Raw genomic sequence first — 18,517 nt, forward strand, 5'->3', positions numbered from 1 at the left:
ATGCACTAGTTGCATAAGGTGGCTGGCGGGTGTCTGTCTCTCCCACTTTAGTAGTTGACAAATCACGTTGTGGCTTTCACGTAGGTAAGAAAACGTTCTTGCTAGAACCCTATTGCAGCCACGTAAAACTTGCAACAACAATTAGAGGACGTCTAACTTGTTTTTGCAGCAAGTGTTTTGTGATGTGATATGGCCAAAGTTGTGATGAATGATGAATGATATATATGTGATGTATGAGATGTTCATGCTACTGTAATAGGAATCACGACTTGCACGTCGATAAGTATGACAACCGGAAGGAGCCATAGGAGTTGTCTTTATTTTTTGTATGACCTGCATGTCATTGAGAAACGCCATGTAAATTACTTTATTTTATTGCTAAACGTGTTAGGCATAGTAGTAGAAGTAATAGTTGGCGAGCAACTTCATGGAGACACGATGATGGAGATCATGATGATGGAAATCATGGTGTCATGCCGGTGACTAGATGATCATGGAGCCCCAAGATGGAGATCAAAGGAGCTATGTGATATTGGCCATATCATGTCACTATTATTATTTGATTGCATGTGATGTTTATCATGTTTTTGCATCTTGTTTACTTAGAATGACGGTAGTAAATAAGATGATCCCTCATAATAATTTCAAGAAAGTGTTCCCCCTAACTGTGCACCGTTGCGACAGTTCGTTGTTTCGAAGCACCACATGATGATCGGGTGTGTTAGATTCCGACATTCACATACAACGGGTGTAAGACAGATTTACACATGCAAACACTTAGGTTGACTTGACGAGCCTAGCATGTACAGACATGGCCTCGGAACACAGAAGACCGAAAGGTCGGGCATGAGTCGTATAGAAGATACGATCAACATGAAGATGTTCACCGATGTTGGCTAGACCGTCTCACGTGATGATCGGACACGGCCTAGTTAACTCGGATCATGTTATACTTAGATGACTGGAGGGATGTCTGTCTGAGTGGGAGTTCATTGAATAATTTGATTTAGATGAACTTAATTATCATGAACTTAGTCTAAAATCTTTACAACATGTATTGTAGATCAAATGGCCAACATTGTCCTCAACTTCAACGCGTTCCTAGAGAAAACCAAGCTGAAAGACGATGGCAGCAACTATACGGACTGGGTCCGGAACCTAAGGATCATCCTCATAGCTGCCAAGAAAGATTATGTCCTACAAGCACCTGTAACACCCCGGATGTAACTTTCCCAATTTGTACTCCAACTCTTGCCGTTTCCGGCGTTAAGATATTTTATTTCCTCGGGTTCGGGTCTTTGTCTCCGTGTGTTGTTATCGCTGTCATGCATCTCATATCATGTCATCATGTGCATTGCATTTGCATACGTGTTCGTCTCATGCATTCGAGCATTTTCCCCGTTGTCCGTTTTGCATTCCGGCGCTTCGTTCTCCTCCGGTGGCTATTTCTAGCTTTCTTTTGTGTGTGGGGATTAAACATTTCCGGATTGGGCCGAGACTTGCCAAGCGGCCTTGGTTTACTACCGGTAGACCGCCTGTCAAGTTTCGTATCATTTGGACTTCGTTTGATACTCCAACGGTTAACCGAGGGACCGAAAAGGCCTCGTGTGTGTTGCAGCCCAACACCCCTCCAATTTGGCCCAAAACCCACCTAACTCTGCTCCATCTTCTAGAGCGTTCGATCATGATCGCGTGGCCGAAAACCGCACCTCATTTGGACTCTCCTAGCTCCTCCTATGCCTATAAATAGGTCCCCCTCGAAATGTCCCGGATCCCCTCTCCCCGAAACCCTAAATCGCCCCCGCGCCGCGCCGGACATTGTCCGACCCGGCCGGACATAGCCGCCGCCCCACTCCGAAGCCGCCACGTGGCAGCTGCCACCTCCCACCGCCGCCGGCCGGCCCGGCCCAGGCAGGCCCCCGCGGCCCAGCTGCCGCCGCCGCCTCGCACCGCGCCCCGTGCCGCCGCCTCGCCCAGCTGCCGCCGCCGCCTCGCCCGGCCGCCGCCGCCGCCGCGTCCGCGCCCTCCGCCACCAACCGCCGCCGCCGCGCCGTGGCCGCCGCCCCGCCGCCTCTCCGGCTCCCCGCCGGCCGGATCCGGCGAGATCCGGCCCGGGAGCACCTCGCCGCCGTCTTCCCGCTCCGCCGAGCTCCGTCAACTCCGGCGTGAACAGTGCGCGCGCCGCGGTCCTCGGATTCAGTGCCGGGTCAAACCCTAGATCCGGTGGTTAATTTTGTCCAAGTCCCGAAAATATCAGTCCATGTGCTCAAGTTCACGGCTCCGTAACTTTGCATCCGTAGCTCCGATTCATGCATATAGCATATCAAAATGTTCAACTCAGAGAGTACATCATTTCATTCCATTGCATAATTTTCATTTGATTTCATCTTGATGCCCGAAATGCTGTTAGAAGAGGGCTACTTGAGATTATTCTCAGATCTGCTGCTCCGTTTAGGTTTTTGTCATTTTTGCCATGATTAATGTGTGCATGATATGCCCTGATGCTCTACATGTGTTTTGTTAAGGGTTTTGTCATCTTTCCAGAGGTGCAACCCATGTATTTTTGTGATGTGTGTGGTGACTAGTGCAAGCTTGCAAAGTGGTGCACTTAGTAATTCTGTTTTCAGGGACTTAGCAATTTCAGTAAGTCCTGGAGCTGTTTATCTCATGATGCCATATGTTCTTGTTGTTTCCTAGTGATCCGTGCCTCTTTTGAGGATGATCAGTAAGGATTTTTTGTTAATATTGTAGTGCTCTATCCATCCATGTCTTTGTTTGCAATTATGGAGCACCCTAGCTTGAGTCAATCGAGCTCTACTTTTGCTACTTTGTGAATCTGGGCAGATTGTCAACTTGTTTGCAATTTTGCCGGTGATGTTGTAGTTGATCCGTGCATGCTATGTTATTGTTCTTGCCATGTCTAGCTTGCATTTTGTGCCTTCTTGATGGATGTATGCTTGTCTTGCCATGACTTGCACCGTAGTGAGTGCATCGAGCTCGTAAACATGCCTACTTGAGTTATATTTCAGCATGTGCCAGTTTTCACTAAGTCTGAAAACTGATTATGTTTTTGCTATGTTCACATGCTTGCAATTGTATTTTCTGATCCCTTTTGGCTCAAGGTCACTAAGGGACTTTTGTTAAGCTCTTTGAGTAGCTCCATGCCATGCTTTACTTTGCCATGTTCAGGTCCTGTAGCATGTAGTTTTGTGGCTCCGAAGAGGGCTACCTGATCTGAAATTCCAGACAAGTGTTAATTTCACTAAGTCTGAGATCTGTTTTCCATATGCATTTTTGCCATGCTTGTTTGAACCTGTTAATGGATGAATTGGCCGTAGCTCAGTGCTAGACTTTTGTTAAGCATCTTGTGTGCATCCCTGCCATGTATTTTGTTGTCATGTTTGGTTGCTGTAGCATGTTCATCTCATTGCATTTAGTTGGCTACTTGCTGTAAATCGCAGACCGGTGTCATATTTGAATCGCTTGCCATTTCCAAACCGCAACTCCGATTCCGGCGTTCTTTATATCGTTTTCAAGCGATTTCGTCTCATCTTTCCAGTGGCACACTTGGATTTCCAAGTTGAGTCCAGGTTCATGCATTTCCTGTCATATCTTGCATTTTGCATCCCGCATCGCATTCCGCATAGCATATCATCATTGCATCATATTGCTTGGTCTTGCACGTGGTTGATTGTATCCTTGTTGCTTGTTTGTCTTGTTTGGGTAGAGCCGGGAGACTGAGTTCGCTAACGAGGAGCCCGTCGAGTTTGCTTTCGAGGATCCAGTCAACTCCGACAACTGTGCAGGCAAGATGATCATACCCTCGAAATCACTACTATCTTTGCTATGCTAGTTTGCTCGCTCTTTTGCTATGCCAATGCTACGATGCCTACCACTTGATTGCAAGCCTCCCAAATTGCCATGTCAAACCTCTAACCCACCATGTCCTAGCAAACCATTGATTGGCTATGTTACCGCTTTGCTCAGCCCCTCTTATAGCGTTGCTAGTTGCAGGTGAAGATCGGAGGCCGTTCCTTATTGGAATATTTATTTTCTTGTTGGGATATTATTATATTATCTTGTTATCTTAATGCACCTATATACTTGGTAAAGGGTGGAAGGTTTGGCCTCTCGCCTAGTGTTTTGTTCCACTCTTGCCGCCCTAGTTTCCGTCATATCGGTGTTATGTTCCCGGATTTTGCGTTCCTTACGCGGTTGGGTTATAATGGGAACCCCTTGATATTTCGCCTTGATTAAAGCTTTTCCAGCAATGCCCAACCTTGGTTTTACCATTCGCCACCTAGCCTTTTTTTCCTTTGGGTTTCCGGAGCCCAAGGGTCATCTTATTTAACCCCCCCCGGGCCAGTGCTCCTCTGAGTGTTGGTCCGACCGAGTAGAGTGCGGGGCCACCTCGGGGCAACTTGAGGGTTGGTTTTACTCGTAGGATGTCTCATCTGAGTGTGCCCTGAGAAAGAGATATGTGCAGCTCCTATCGGGATTTGTCGGCACATTCGGGCGGTGTTGCTGGTCTTGTTTTAACCTGTCGAAGTGTCTTGAGTAACCGAGATACCGAGTCTGATCGGAACGTCTTGGGAGGAGGTCTATTAATTCGTTGACCGTGAGAGCTTGTCATGGGCTAAGTTGGGACTCCCCTGCAGGGATTTGAACTTTCGAAAGCCGTGCCCGCGGTTATGGGCAGATGCGAATTTGTTAATGTCCGGTTGTAGATAACTTGAACCTTAACTTAACTAAAATGAATTCAACCGAGTGTGTTACCGTGATGGCCTCTTCTCGGCGGGGTCCGGGAGGTGGACACGGTGTTGGAGTAATGTTTGCGCAGGTTGTTCTCTAGTTTCTCGCTCGCGCTTTGCCTCCTCTTCTCGCTCTCTTTTGCGAATAAGTTAGCCACCATATTTGCTAGTCGCTTGCTGCAGCTCCACATATTTTTACCCTGTCATACCTTTAAGCTTAAATAGTCTTGATCGCGAGGGTGCGAGATTGCTGAGTCCCTGTGGCTCACAGATTACTATTACACCAGATGCAGGGCCTGATGCTTCCGCTCCAGCAGACGCGTATGAGCTCAAGTGGGAGTTCGACGAAGACTCTCAATGTTACTATGTTTCCTTTCCCGATGATCAGTAGTGGTGCCCAGTTGGGGGTGATTGGGACCGTGTCGCATGTTGGGTTCTCTTTTATTTTGGCGCCGTAGTCGGGCCATGAGTGTTTGGATGATGTAATGTTATTTATGTACTTGATTGACGTGGCGAGTGTAAGCCAACTATGTTATCTCCCCTTTATGATTTATATTACATGGGATGTTGTGAAGATTGCCTAACTTGCGACATATGCCTTCAATGCGATTATGCCTCTAAGTCGTGCCTCGACACGTGGGAGATATAGTCGCATCGAGGGTGTTACAAGTTGGTAATCAGAGCCTTCCCCGACCTTAGGAGCCCCATTGCTTGATCGTTTTTAGCGGCCGAGTTGTGTCTAGAAAAATGTTTTGAGTCATTTAGGAATTATATATCGGAGAGTTTAGGAATTCTTTTTACTTCCCAGTCTCCTCATCGCTCTGGTAAGGCATCCTGACGTAGAGTTTTGACTCTTCTCTTCTCAAATTTCACTAAAAAAATTTTAGGATCACGCGGGTATCTTGGAATCGTTCCGATGGTTTTATGATGAGAACATTGTCTTGGTGCCTCCTGTCAGGGGTTTAGTGGAAGTGTCCCGGGGAGTTGAGCTCTGAGGTGTTGTCATCATAATTTTATCGTTGCAGTTCTGGAATACCTGAGTTTAGTACGCCGACATCGAAAATCTCTTTTATGCAGTTCGTTGGTGAGATAACCTCGACGCCACCCAGTACTGGGGCGGGAGTTCGGGAGTATCGCCATAACTTGTATAACGGATGCTTTTCGAAGGTTGAGGTAGATGGTTTCCGAAGTTTCTTGGTTATGTGTTGAAGGATGGATACAGCTGGATGTAGGATTTGCTAGTTTGGGTGAGATATTATGCTTCCCCTGTATCCCCAACACCTGATTGCATAACCGGAAAGGTTCGGGAGTTTCATAGGTGGGAATTCTAGTAGCTCTAGTTCTTCTTCCACGGATATTGGTTTGAGATTGGGATTTCTTACCGATTATTCGTTCTTGATCCGTACCTTGTTGATTTATTTCTCTACCTTAATTCTACGTGGCTTCTCAATTTATGGATATGTGACCATTTCAAGAGGAATGCATTCGTTCATTTTGTTCGGATGTGAAGACTATATGTTGCAATTTTCATTCCGTTGGATTCAGCTTCAATATTTATCTATCAATGTGCTAATGGACGTCAACCTCTTCAGGATGGCTCCTCCAACGCGCACGACTCCGAATCCTGATCCGCCACCACCTCCACCTCCTCCAGAGGCATGGCAAGCTGTGATGGCCGCAACCAATGCAAACACACAGTTGATCATGCAAATTCTCCAAGAGCGCAATCAAGGCAACCAAGGGAATCAAGGCAGCAATCAGAATCACTTTGCTACACTCAACCAGTTCCTTGCTAACGGGCCAAAGACTTTCAGCAATTGTGTTGAGGCAACCGATGCTGACGATTGGCTTGTGGATCTGTGCAAGCATTTCGAGTGCAGTAACGTCAGGCCTGAGGACTTTGTTAAGTTCGCTTCCTTCCAACTCAAAGATCAAGCTGCAGAATGGTTCCAGCAGTACAAGGATTCCAGAGGTGGACGTGTTATCACTTGGGATGATTTCCGTCGAGATTTCCGAGCTCATCATATTCCTCAGAGCGTGGTTGAAAGCAAGCGTGAGGAATTCCGCAATCTGAAGCAAGGCTCTTTGTCTGTCTATGACTACAACAAGTTGTTCCAGAAGCTCGCCCGCTTTGCCAAGCAGGACGTCCCTGATGAGAAGAGCATGATATACCAGTTCAGGGGTGGTCTCAGAGAAGAAATTCAGCTAGCTCTTGTTCTCTTTGAGCCCTTGAGATACGATGAGTTCTACAACATGGCACTGAAGCAAGAGGCTGCTCAGTTGAGGTGTGATGCTTCCAAGAAGCGAGTCAGAGATGTTACTCCTTCTTCCTCTACTCAAGTGGCCAAGCAGCAGAAGTATTGGCTTCCTCCTCCTCCGTTCCGTCAGCCGTATCAGCAGAAGAGCAAAGGTGGCAGTGGTTCTTCCCACCCACCCAACCCTGGCTTTCAGAACAAGACTTCGTCTCAAGCTCCAAGATCGAGTGCTCCGTATCACCGTCCGCTTTTAGAGGTCACGTGCAACAAGTGCCAACAGAAGGGTCACTATGCCAACAAGTGTTTCAACCAGAGGCGTCTTCCTCCTCCTCCTGTCAGATCGGCAAGTACAGCTGTGGTCAAGCATAACCCCAAGTCCGCCAAGGTCAACTTGATGAATGCAGCTCAGGCAGAGGACTCGTCAGATGTGATCATGGGTAACCTTCCTGTTAACGATGTTCCTGCAAAAGTTCTTTTTGACACTGGTGCATCGCATTCCTTTTTGTCATGTCCTTTTGCATCGAAGCACAATGTTGATACCGAGATCATGCCCAAAGTCATGCAAGTTGTTTCTCCCGGCAAGCTTTTGACTTCTAGTTTGGTTGCTCCCGATATCTCTATCACATTGGGTGATTACAAGTTTCTCTCTTCTCCGGTGGTTCTTGGTAACTCGGATATTGATCTTATTCTCGGAATGGATTGGCTTTCTAAGCACAAGGCACATCTTGATTGTGCTGCCAGGCAGATTCAATTGACTCATTCGTCTGAGGATGTTATTGTCTTTGCCGCTCGGGATAATACCATCCGTCTGTTTTCTCTCAATGAGAAGGGTGAATTGGATGCCATCTCGCAAATTCCAGTCGTTTGCGAATATCAAGACGTCTTTCCAGAAGAGCTTCCAGGAATGCCTCCGCACCGGCCAGTTGAATTCGTTATTGATCTTGAGCCTGGCACGGAACCTGTGTGCAAGCGTCCTTACAAGCTCGGACCTGAAGAGTTGAAGGAGCTGAAGAAGCAACTCGATATTCAAGAGAAAATGGGTCTCATCCGGCCTAGTTCTTCTCCGTGGGGTTGTGGTGTTCTTTTTGTGAAGAAGAAGGATGGAACGGACCGACTTTGTGTTGATTACCGTCCAGTGAACAAGAAGACCATAAAGAACAAATACCCACTTCCCAACATCAATGAGTTGTTCGAACAACTCAAAGGTGCTCAAGTATTCTCCAAGCTTGATCTCCGTATGGGTTATCATCAGATTCGAATCCGTGAGCAAGATATTCCCAAGACGGCTTTCAGGACAAGCTTTGGTTCATATGAATACACTGTCATGTCTTTTGGCCTCGTCAACGCTCCTCCGACGTTCTCTCGCATGATGAACTTCATCTTCAACGCCTACACCAATGACTTCGTTTTGGTCTATCTCGACGACATTCTGGTTTTCTCCAAGAACAAGGAAGATCATGCCAAGCACTTGCGTTTGGTTCTTGATAAGCTCAGGGAACATCAGTTCTACGCCAAGTTCTCCAAGTGTGAATTTTGGCTCGATGAGGTTCTTTATCTTGGTCATATCATCTCTGCCAAGGGCATTGCCGTGAATCCTGAGAAGGTGTCTGCAATTGTGAATTGGGAACCTCCTCAGAACGTGAAGCAACTCCGTAGCTTCCTCGGTCTCGCAAGCTATTGCCGAAGATTCGTTGAAAACTTTTCTAAGATCGCGAAGCCTCTCTCAAATCTTCTCCAGAAGCACGTCAAGTACGTTTGGTCTCCGGAGTGTGACATTGCTTTCAACACTTTGAAAGAGAAATTGATCACTGCTCCAGTTCTGACTCCGCCTGATGAATCCAAGCCGTACGAGGTCTTTTGTGATGCCTCTCTCCAAGGTCTTGGCGCAGTATTGATGCAAGAGAAGAAAGTTGTTGCTTATACATCTCGCCAGTTGAAGCCTAATGAGAAGAACTACCCCACTCATGATCTCGAGTTGGCGGAAGTTGTGCATGCTCTTTTGACTTGGAGACATCTTCTATTGGGAAGAAAAGTGGACATTTTCACTGATCACAAGAGTCTCAAGTACATCTTCACTCAGCCTAATCTCAACCTCAGGCAAACTCGATGGGTCGAAATGATTCAAGAGTATAATCCGAGTATCGAGTATACTCCAGGCAAGGCCAATGTGATTGCTGACGCATTGAGCAGGAAAGCTTACTGCAACAGTCTGATTCTCAAGCCTTATCAACCCGAGCTTTGTGAAGCTTTCCGCAAACTTAATCTGCAAGTTGTTCCTCAAGGTTTCCTCGCCAACCTTCTAGTCTCTCCTACCTTGGAAGACCAGATTCGCCAAGCCCAGCTTCTTGATGCTATGGTGAAAAAGGTGAAGATTGGGATTGCCAAGAGTCAGTCCAAGTACAAGTGCTACCGCCTTGATGACAAGGACACTCTCTTCTTCGAGGATCGTATTGTTGTACCCAAAGGTGACCTTCGTAAAGTGATCATGAACGAGGCTCACAATTCTCTCCTCTCCATCCACCCTGGGAGCACGAAGATGTATCAGGACCTTAAGCAAGATTATTGGTGGACTCGAATGAAGCGCGAGATCGCTCAATTCGTGAATGAATGTGATGTCTGCAGAAGAGTGAAGGCAGAACACCAAAGGCCAGCTGGTCTCCTCCAACCTCTTGCCATTCCAGAATGGAAGTTTGACCACATTGAAATGGACTTCGTGACTGGGTTTCCAAAGTCCAAGCGTGGCAATGATGCTATATTCGTTGTCATCGACAAACTCACCAAAGTGGCTCACTTTCTGCCTATCAAAGAGTCGATCACTGCAGCTCAATTGGCGGAACTCTATACCTCTCGTATTGTCTCTCTGCACGGTATTCCACAAGTGATCTCTTCAGACCGTGGCAGCATCTTTACCTCGAAGTTTTGGGATTCTTTTCAGAAGGCCATGGGCACTAACATCCGCTTCAGCACAGCTTTCCATCCTCAAACTAGCGGTCAAGTCGAGCGTGTCAACCAGATTCTTGAAGATATGCTCAGGGCTTGTGTGATCTCCTTCGGCATGAAGTGGGAGGATTGTCTTCCTTATGCTGAATTCTCCTACAACAACAGTTTTCAAGCAAGTTCGGGCAAGGCCCCTTTTGAAATTCTGTATGGCAGGAAGTGCCGTACCCCTCTCAACTGGTCTGAAACCGGTGAACGTCAGCTTTTGGGTAATGACTTAATCACAGAGGCAGAGGAAATGTGCAAAGTCATTCGAGATAACCTCAAAGCAGCCCAATCCCGCCAGAAGAGCTACTATGATAGTAAGCACCTTGATTTGGCTTTCGAGATCGGAGATCATGTTTACCTCCGAGTCTCTCCTATGAAAGGTACTCGTCGCTTCGGTATGAAAGGGAAGCTTGCCCCCAGATACGTGGGACCTTTCAAGATTGTCAGCAAGAGAGGCGACCTCGCCTATCAACTCGAGCTTCCTTCAAACTTTGCAAATGTTCATGACGTGTTCCATGTCTCTCAGCTTCGAAAGTGCTTCAAGACTCCTGACCGCACCGTCAACTTCGAGGACATTGAGCTCCAAGAAGATCTCTCCTATCGTGAGCACCCAGTTGCTATTATTGAAGAGACTGAACGCAAGACTCGCAACAAGTCAATCAAATTTCTCAAAGTCAAGTGGTCACACCATTCCGACCGTGAAGCTACCTGGGAACGCGAGGATCACCTCCGTTCTGAGTACCCGGCGTTCTTTCAGTCCTAGATCTCGGGACGAGATCCTTTCGTAGTGGTGGAGTGTTGTAACACCCCGGATGTAACTTTCCCAATTTGTACTCCAACTCTTGCCGTTTCCGGCGTTAAGTTATATTTATTTCCTCGGGTTCGGGTCTTTGTCTCCGTGTGTTGTTATCGTTGTCATGCATCTCATATCATGTCATCATGTGCATTGCATTTGCATACGTGTTCGTCTCATGCATTCGAGCATTTTCTCCGTTGTCCGTTTGGCATTCCGGCGCTTCGTTCTCCTCCGGTGGTCATTTCTAGCTTTCTTTCGTGTGTGGGGATTAAACATTTACGGATTGGACCGAGACTTGCCAAGCGGCCTTGGTTTACTACCGGTAGACCGCCTGTCAAGTTTCGTATCATTTGGACTTCGTTTGATACTCCAACGGTTAACCGAGGGACCGAAAAGGCCTCGTGTGTGTTGCAGCCCAACACCCCTCCAATTTGGCCCAAAACCCACCTAACTCTGCTCCATCTTCTAGAGCGTTCGATCACGATCGCGTGGCCGAAAACCGCACCTCATTTGGACTCTCCTAGCTCCTCCTATGCCTATAAATAGGTCCCCCTCGAAATGTCCCGGATCCCCTCTCCCCGAAACCCTAAATCGCCCCCGCGCCGCGCCGGACATTGTCCGACCCGGCCGGACATAGCCGCCGCCCCACTCCGAAGCCGCCACGTGGCAGCCGCCACCTCCCACCGCCGCCGGCCCGCCCGGCCCAGGCGAGGCCCCCGCGGCCCAGCTGCCGCCGCCGCCTCGCGCCGCGCCCCGCGCCGCCGCCTCGCCCAGCTGCCGCCGCCGCCTCGCCCGGCCGCCGCCGCCGCCGCGTCCGCGCCCGCCGCCACCAACCGCCGCCGCCGCGCCGTGGCCGCCGCCCCGCCGCCTCTCCGGCTCCCCGCCGGCCGGATCCGGCGAGATCCGGCCCGGGAGCACCTCGCCGCCGTCTTCCCGCTCCGGCGAGCTCCGTCAACTCCGGCGTGAACAGTGCGCGCGCCGCCGTCCTCGGATTCCGTGCCGGGTCAAACCCTAGATCCGGTGGTAAATTTCGTCTAAGTGCCGAAAATCTCAGTCCATGTGCTCATGTTCACGGCTCCGTAACTTTGCATCCGTAGCTCCGATTCATGCATATAGCATATCAAAATGTTCACCTTAGAGATTACATCATTTCATTCCATTGCATCATTTTCATTTGAGTTCATCTTGATGCCCGAAATGCTGTTAGAAGAGGGCTACTTGAGATTATTGTCAGATCTGCTGCTCCGTTTAGGTTTTTGTCATTTTTGCCATGATTAATGTGTGCATGATATGCCCTGATGCTCTACATGTGTTTTGTTAAGGGTTTTGTCATCTTTCCAGAGGTGCAACCCATGTATTTTTGTGATGTGTGTGGTGACTAGTGCAAGCTTGCAAAGTGGTGCACTTAGTAATTCTGTTTTCAGGGACTTAGCAATTTCACGAAGTCCTGGAGCTGTTTATCTCATGATGCCATATGTTCTTGTTGTCCTAGTGATCCGTGCCTCTTTTGAGGATGATCAGTAAGGATGTTTTGTTAATATTGTAGTGCTCTATCCATCCATGTCTTTGTTTGCAATTATGGAGCACCCTAGCTTGAGTCAATCGAGCTTTACTTTTGCTACTTTGTGAATCTGGGCAGATTGTCAACTTGTTTGCAATTTTTGCCGATGATGTTGTAGTTGATCCGTGCATGCTATGCTATTGTTCTTGCCATGTCTAGCTTGCATTTTGTGCCTTCTTGATGGATGTATGCTTGTCTTGCCATGACTTGCACCGTAGTGAGTGCATCGAGCTCGTAAACATGCCTACTTGAGTTATATTTCAGCATGTGCCAGTTTTCACTAAGTCTGAAAACTGATTATGTTTTTGCTATGTTCACATGCTTGCAATTGTATTTTCTGATCCCTTTTGGCTCAAGGTCACTAAGGGATTTTTGTTAAGCTCTTTGAGTAGCTCCATGCCATGCTTTACTTTGCCATGTTCAGGTCCTGTAGCATGTAGTTTTGTGGCTCCGAAGAGGGCTACCTGATCTGAAATTCCAGACAAGTGTTAATTTCACTAAGTCTGAGATCTGTTTTCCATATGCATTTTTGCCATGCTTGTTTGAACCTGTTAATGGATGAACTGGCCGTAGCTCAGTGCTATACTTTTGTTAAGCATCTTGTATGCATCCCTGCCATGTATTTTGTTGTCATGTTTGGGTGTTGTAGCATGTTCATCTCATTGCATTTAGATGGCTACTTGTTGTAAATCGCAGACCGGTGTCATATTTGAACTGCTTGCCATTTCCAAACCGTAACTCCGATTCCGGCATTCTTTATATCGTTTTCAAGCGATTTCATCTCATCTTTCCAGTGGCACACTTGGATTTCCAAGTTGAGGCCAGGTTCATGCATTTCCTGTCATATCTTGCATTTTGCATCCCGCATCGCATCCGCATAGCATATCATCATTGCATCATATTGCTTGGTCTTGCACGTGGTTGATTGTATCCTTGTTGCTTGTTTGTCTTGTTTGGGTAGAGCCGGGAGACGAGTTCGCTAACGAGGAGCCCGTTGAGTTTGCTTTCGAGGATCCAGTCAACTCTGACAACTGTGCAGGCAAGATGATCATACCCTCGAAATCACTACTATCTTTGCTATGCTAGTTTGCTCGCTCTTTTGCTATGCCAATGCTACGATGCCTACCACTTGCTTTCAAGCCTCCCAAATTGCCATGTCAAACCTCTAACCCACCATGTCCTAGCAAACCGTTGATTGGCTATGTTACCGCTTTGCTCAGCCCCTCTTATAGCGTTGCTAGTTGCAGGTGAAGATTGGAGGCCGTTCCTTGTTGGAACATTTATTTACTTGTTGGGATATCATTATATTATCTTGTTATCTTAATGCATCTATATACTTGGTAAAGGGTGGAAGGCTCGGCCTCTCGCCTAGTGTTTTGTTCCACTCTTGCCGCCCTAGTTTCCGTCATATCGGTGTTATGTTCCCGGATTTTGCGTTCCTTACGCGGTTGGGTTATAATGGGAACCCCTTGATAGTTCGCCTTGATTAAAGCTTTTCCAGCAATGCCCAACCTTGGTTTTACCATTCGCCACCTAGCCTTTTTTCCTTTGGGTTTCCGGAGCCCAAGGGTCATCTTATTTAACCCCCCCCCCCGGGCCAGTGCTCCTCTGAGTGTTGGTCCGACCGAGTAGACTGCGGGGCCACCTCGGGGCAACTTGAGGGTTGGTTTTACTCGTAGGATGTCTCATCTGAGTGTGCCCTGAGAAAGAGATATGTGCAGCTCCTATCGGGATTTGTCGGCACATTCGGGCGGTGTTGCTGGTCTTGTTTTAACCTGTCGAAGTGTCTTGAGTAACCGAGATACCGAGTCTGATCGGAACGTCTTGGGAGGAGGTCTATTCCTTCGTTGACCGTGAGAGCTTGTCATGGGCTAAGTTGGGACTCCCCTGCAGGGATTTGAACTTTCGAAAGCCGTGCCCGCGGTTATGGGCAGATGGGAATTTGTTAATGTCCGGTTGTAGATAACTTGAACCTTAACTTAATTAAAATGAATCAACTGAGTGTGTTACCATGATGGCCTCTTCTCGGCGGATTCCCGGAAGTGGACACGGTGTTGGAGTAATGTTTGCGCAGGCTGTTCTCTAGTTTCTCGCTCGCACTTTGCCTCCTCTTCTCGCTCTCTTTTGCGAATAAGTTAGCCACCATATTTGCTAGTCGCTTGCTGCAGCTCCACATATTTTACCTTGCCATACCTATAAGCTTAAATAGTCTTGATCGCGAGGGTGCGAGATTGCTGAGTCCCTGTGGCTCACAGATTACTATTACACCAGATGCAGGGCCTGATGATTCCGCTCCAGGAGACGCGTATGAGCTCAAGTGGGAGTTCGACGAAGACTCTCAACGTTACTATGTTTCCTTTCCTGATGATCAGTAGTGGTGCCTAGTTGGGGGTGATTGGGACCGTGTCGCATGTTGGGTTCTCTTTTATTTTGGCGCCGTAGACGGGCCATGAGTGTTTGGATGATGTAATGTTATTTATGTACTTGATTGACGTGGTGAGTGTAAGCCAACTATGTTATCTCCCCTTTATGATTTATATTACATGGGATGTTGTGAAGATTGCCTAACTTGCGACATATGCCTTCAATGCGATTATGCCTCTAATTCGTGCCTCGACACGTGGGAGATATAGTCGCATCGAGGGTGTTACAGCACCGCTAGGTGAAGCACCTGTTCTCCCTGCAGAACAAGACGTTATGAACGCTTGGCAGACACGTACCAATGATTACTCCCTCGTTCAGTGCGGCATGCTTTACAGCTTAGAACTGGGGCTCCAAAAGCGTTTTGAGAGACACGGAGCATATGAGATGTTCGAAGAGCTGAAAATGGTTTTTCCAGCTCATGCCCGGGTCGAGAGATATGAAGTCTCCGACAAGTTCTTCAGCTGTAAGATGGAGGAAAACAGTTCTGTCAGTGAGCACATACTCACTATGTCTGGGTTACATAACCGCTTGACTCAGCTGGGAGTTAATCTCCCGGATGACGCGGTCATTGACAGAATCCTTCAATCGCTTCCACCGAGCTACAAGAGCTTTGTGATGAACTTCAATATGCAGGGGATGGAAAAGACCATTCCTGAAGTATTTGCAATGCTGAAATCAGCATTGGTAGAAGTCAAAAAGGAACATCAAGTGTTGATGGTGAATAAAACCACTAAGTTCAAGAAAGGCAAGGGTAAGAAGAACTTCAAGAAGGACGGCAAGGAAGTTGCCGCGCCCGGCAAGCAAGCTGCCGGGAAGAAGCCAAAGAATGGACCCAAGCCCGAGACTGAGTGCTTTTATTGCAAGGAAAGTGGTCACTGGAAGCGGAACTGCCCCAAATACTTAGCGGACAAGAAGGCCGGCAAAACGAAAGGTATATGTGATATACATGTAACTGATGTGTACCTTACCAGTACTCGCAGTAGCTCCTGGGTATTTGATACCGGTGCGGTTGCTCACATTTGTAACTCAAAACAGGAGCTGCGGAATAAGCGGAGACTGGCGAAGGACGAGGTGACGATGCGCCTCGGGAATGGTTCCAAGGTCAATGTGATCGCCGTCGGCACGCTACCTCTACATTTACCTACGGGATTAGTTTTAAACCTCAATAATTGTTATTTAGTGCCAGCTTTGAGCATGAACATTGTATCAGGATCTCGTTTAATTCGAGATGGCTACTCATTTAAATCCGAGAATAATGGTTGTTCTATTTATATGAGAGATATGTTTTATGGTCATGCTCCGATGGTGAATGGTTTATTCTTAATGAATCTCGAGCGTAATGCTACACATATTCATAGTGTGAGTACCAAAAGATGTAAGGTTAATAATGATAGTCCCACATACTTGTGGCACTGCCGCCTTGGTCACATAGGTGTCAAACGCATGAAGAAGCTCCATGCAGATAGACTTTTAGAGTCTCTTGATTACGAATCATTTGACACATGCGAACCATGCCTCATGGGTAAAATGACCAAGACTCCGTTCTCAGGAACAATGGAGCGAGCAACCAACTTATTGGAAATCATACATACTGATGTGTGCGGTCCAATGAGTGCTGAGGCTCGCGGTGGTTATCGTTATGTTCTCACCCTCACTGATGACTTGAGTAGATATGGGTATGTCTACCTAATGAAACACAAGTCTGAGACCTTTGAAAGGTTCAAGGAATTTCAGAGTGAGGTTGAGAATCAACGTGACAAGGAAAATCAAGTTCCTGCGATCAGATCGTGGAGGAGAATACTTGAGTCACGAATTTGGCACACACTTAAGAAAATGTGGAATAGTTTCACAACTCACGCCGCCTGGAACACCTCAGCGTAATGGTGTGTCCGAACGTCGTAATCGCACTCTATTAGATATGGTGCGATCTATGATGTCTCTTACCGATTTACCACTATCTTTTTGGGGCTATGCTTTAGAGACTGCCGCATTCACTTTAAATAGGGCTTCGTCGAAATCCGTTGAGACAACACCGTATGAATTATGGTTTGGGAAGAAACCTAAGCTATCGTTTCTAAAAGTTTGGGGATGCGATGCTTATGTCAAGAAACTTCAACCTGAAAAGCTCGAACCCAAGTCGGAAAAATGCGTCTTCATAGGATACCCTAAAGAAACTATTGGGTATACCTTCTACCTCAGATCCGAAGGCAAGATCTTTGTTGCCAAGAATGGATCCTTTTTGGAGAAGGAGTTTCTCTCGAAAGAAGTAAGTGGGAGGGAAGTAGAACTTGATGAAGTATTACCTCTTGAACCGGAAAGTGGCGCAACTCAGGAAAATGTTCCTGTGGTGCCTGCACCAATTAGAGAGGAAGTTAATGATGATGATCAAGATACTTCTGATCAAGCTCCTACTAAAATTCGAAGGTCCATAAGGACACGTTCCGCACTAGAATGGTACGGCAACCCTGTCTTGGAAATCATGTTGTTAGACAACGGTGAACCTTCGAACTATGAAGAAGCGATGGCGGGCCCGGATTCCGACAAATGGCTGGAAGCCATGAAATCCGAGATAGGATCTATGTATGGAAACGAAGTATGGACTTTGACTGACTTGCCCGTTGAGCGGCGAGCCATAGAAAATAAATGGATCTTTAAGAAGAAGACAGACGCGGATGGTAATGTGACCATCTATAAAGCTCGGCTTGTCACTAAGGGTTATCGACAAGTTCAAGGGGTTGACTACGATGAGACTTTCTCACCGGTAGCGAAGCTGAAGTCCGTCCGAATCATGTTTGCGATTGCCGCATTCTATGATTATGAGATGTGGCAAATGGACGTCAAAACGGCATTCCTTAATGGTTACCTTAAGGAAGAATTGTATATTATGCAGCTGGAAGGTTTTGTCGATCCTAAGAATGCTGACAAGGTGTGCAAGGTCCAACGCTCGATTTATGGGCTGGTGCAAGCATCTCGGAGTTGGAACATTCGCTTTGATGAGATGATCAAAGCGTTTGGGTTTGTGCAAACTTATGGAGAAGCCTGCATTTACAAGAAAGTGAGTGGGAGCTCTATAGCATTTCTCATATTATATGTAGATGACATACTTTTGATGGGAAATGATATAGAGCTTTTGGACAGCATTAAGGCCTACTTGAATAAGAGTTTTTCAATGAAGGACCTTGGAGAAGCTGCTTATATATTAGGCATCAAGATCTATAGAGATAGATCAAGACGCCTCATAGGTCTTTCACAAAGCACATACCTTGATAAGATATTGAAGAAGTTCAATATGGATCAGTCTAAGAAGGGGTTCTTGCCTGTGTTGCAAGGTGTGAAATTGAGCTCAGCTCAATGTACGACCACGACAGAAGATATAGAAGAGATGAGTGTCATCCCCTATGCCTCAGCCATAGGTTCTATTATGTATGCCATGCTGTGTACCAGACCTGATGTAAACCTTGCCGTAAGTTTGGTAGGCAGGTACCAAAGTAATCCTGGCAAGGAACACTGGACAGCGGTCAAGAATATCCTGAAGTACCTGAAAAGGACTAAGGAAATGCTTCTCGTTTATGGAGGTGACGAAGAGCTCGTCGTAAAGGGTTACGTCGACGCTAGCTTCAACACAGATCTGGATGACTCTAAGTCACAAACCGGATACGTGTATATTTTGAATGGTGGGGCAGTAAGCTGGTGCAGTTGCAAGCAGAGCGTCGTGGCGGGATCTACATGTGAAGCGGAGTACATG

This window comes from Triticum aestivum, chromosome 7A, assembly GCF_018294505.1.
Source record: "Triticum aestivum cultivar Chinese Spring chromosome 7A, IWGSC CS RefSeq v2.1, whole genome shotgun sequence".
NCBI lineage: Eukaryota > Viridiplantae > Streptophyta > Magnoliopsida > Poales > Poaceae > Triticum > Triticum aestivum.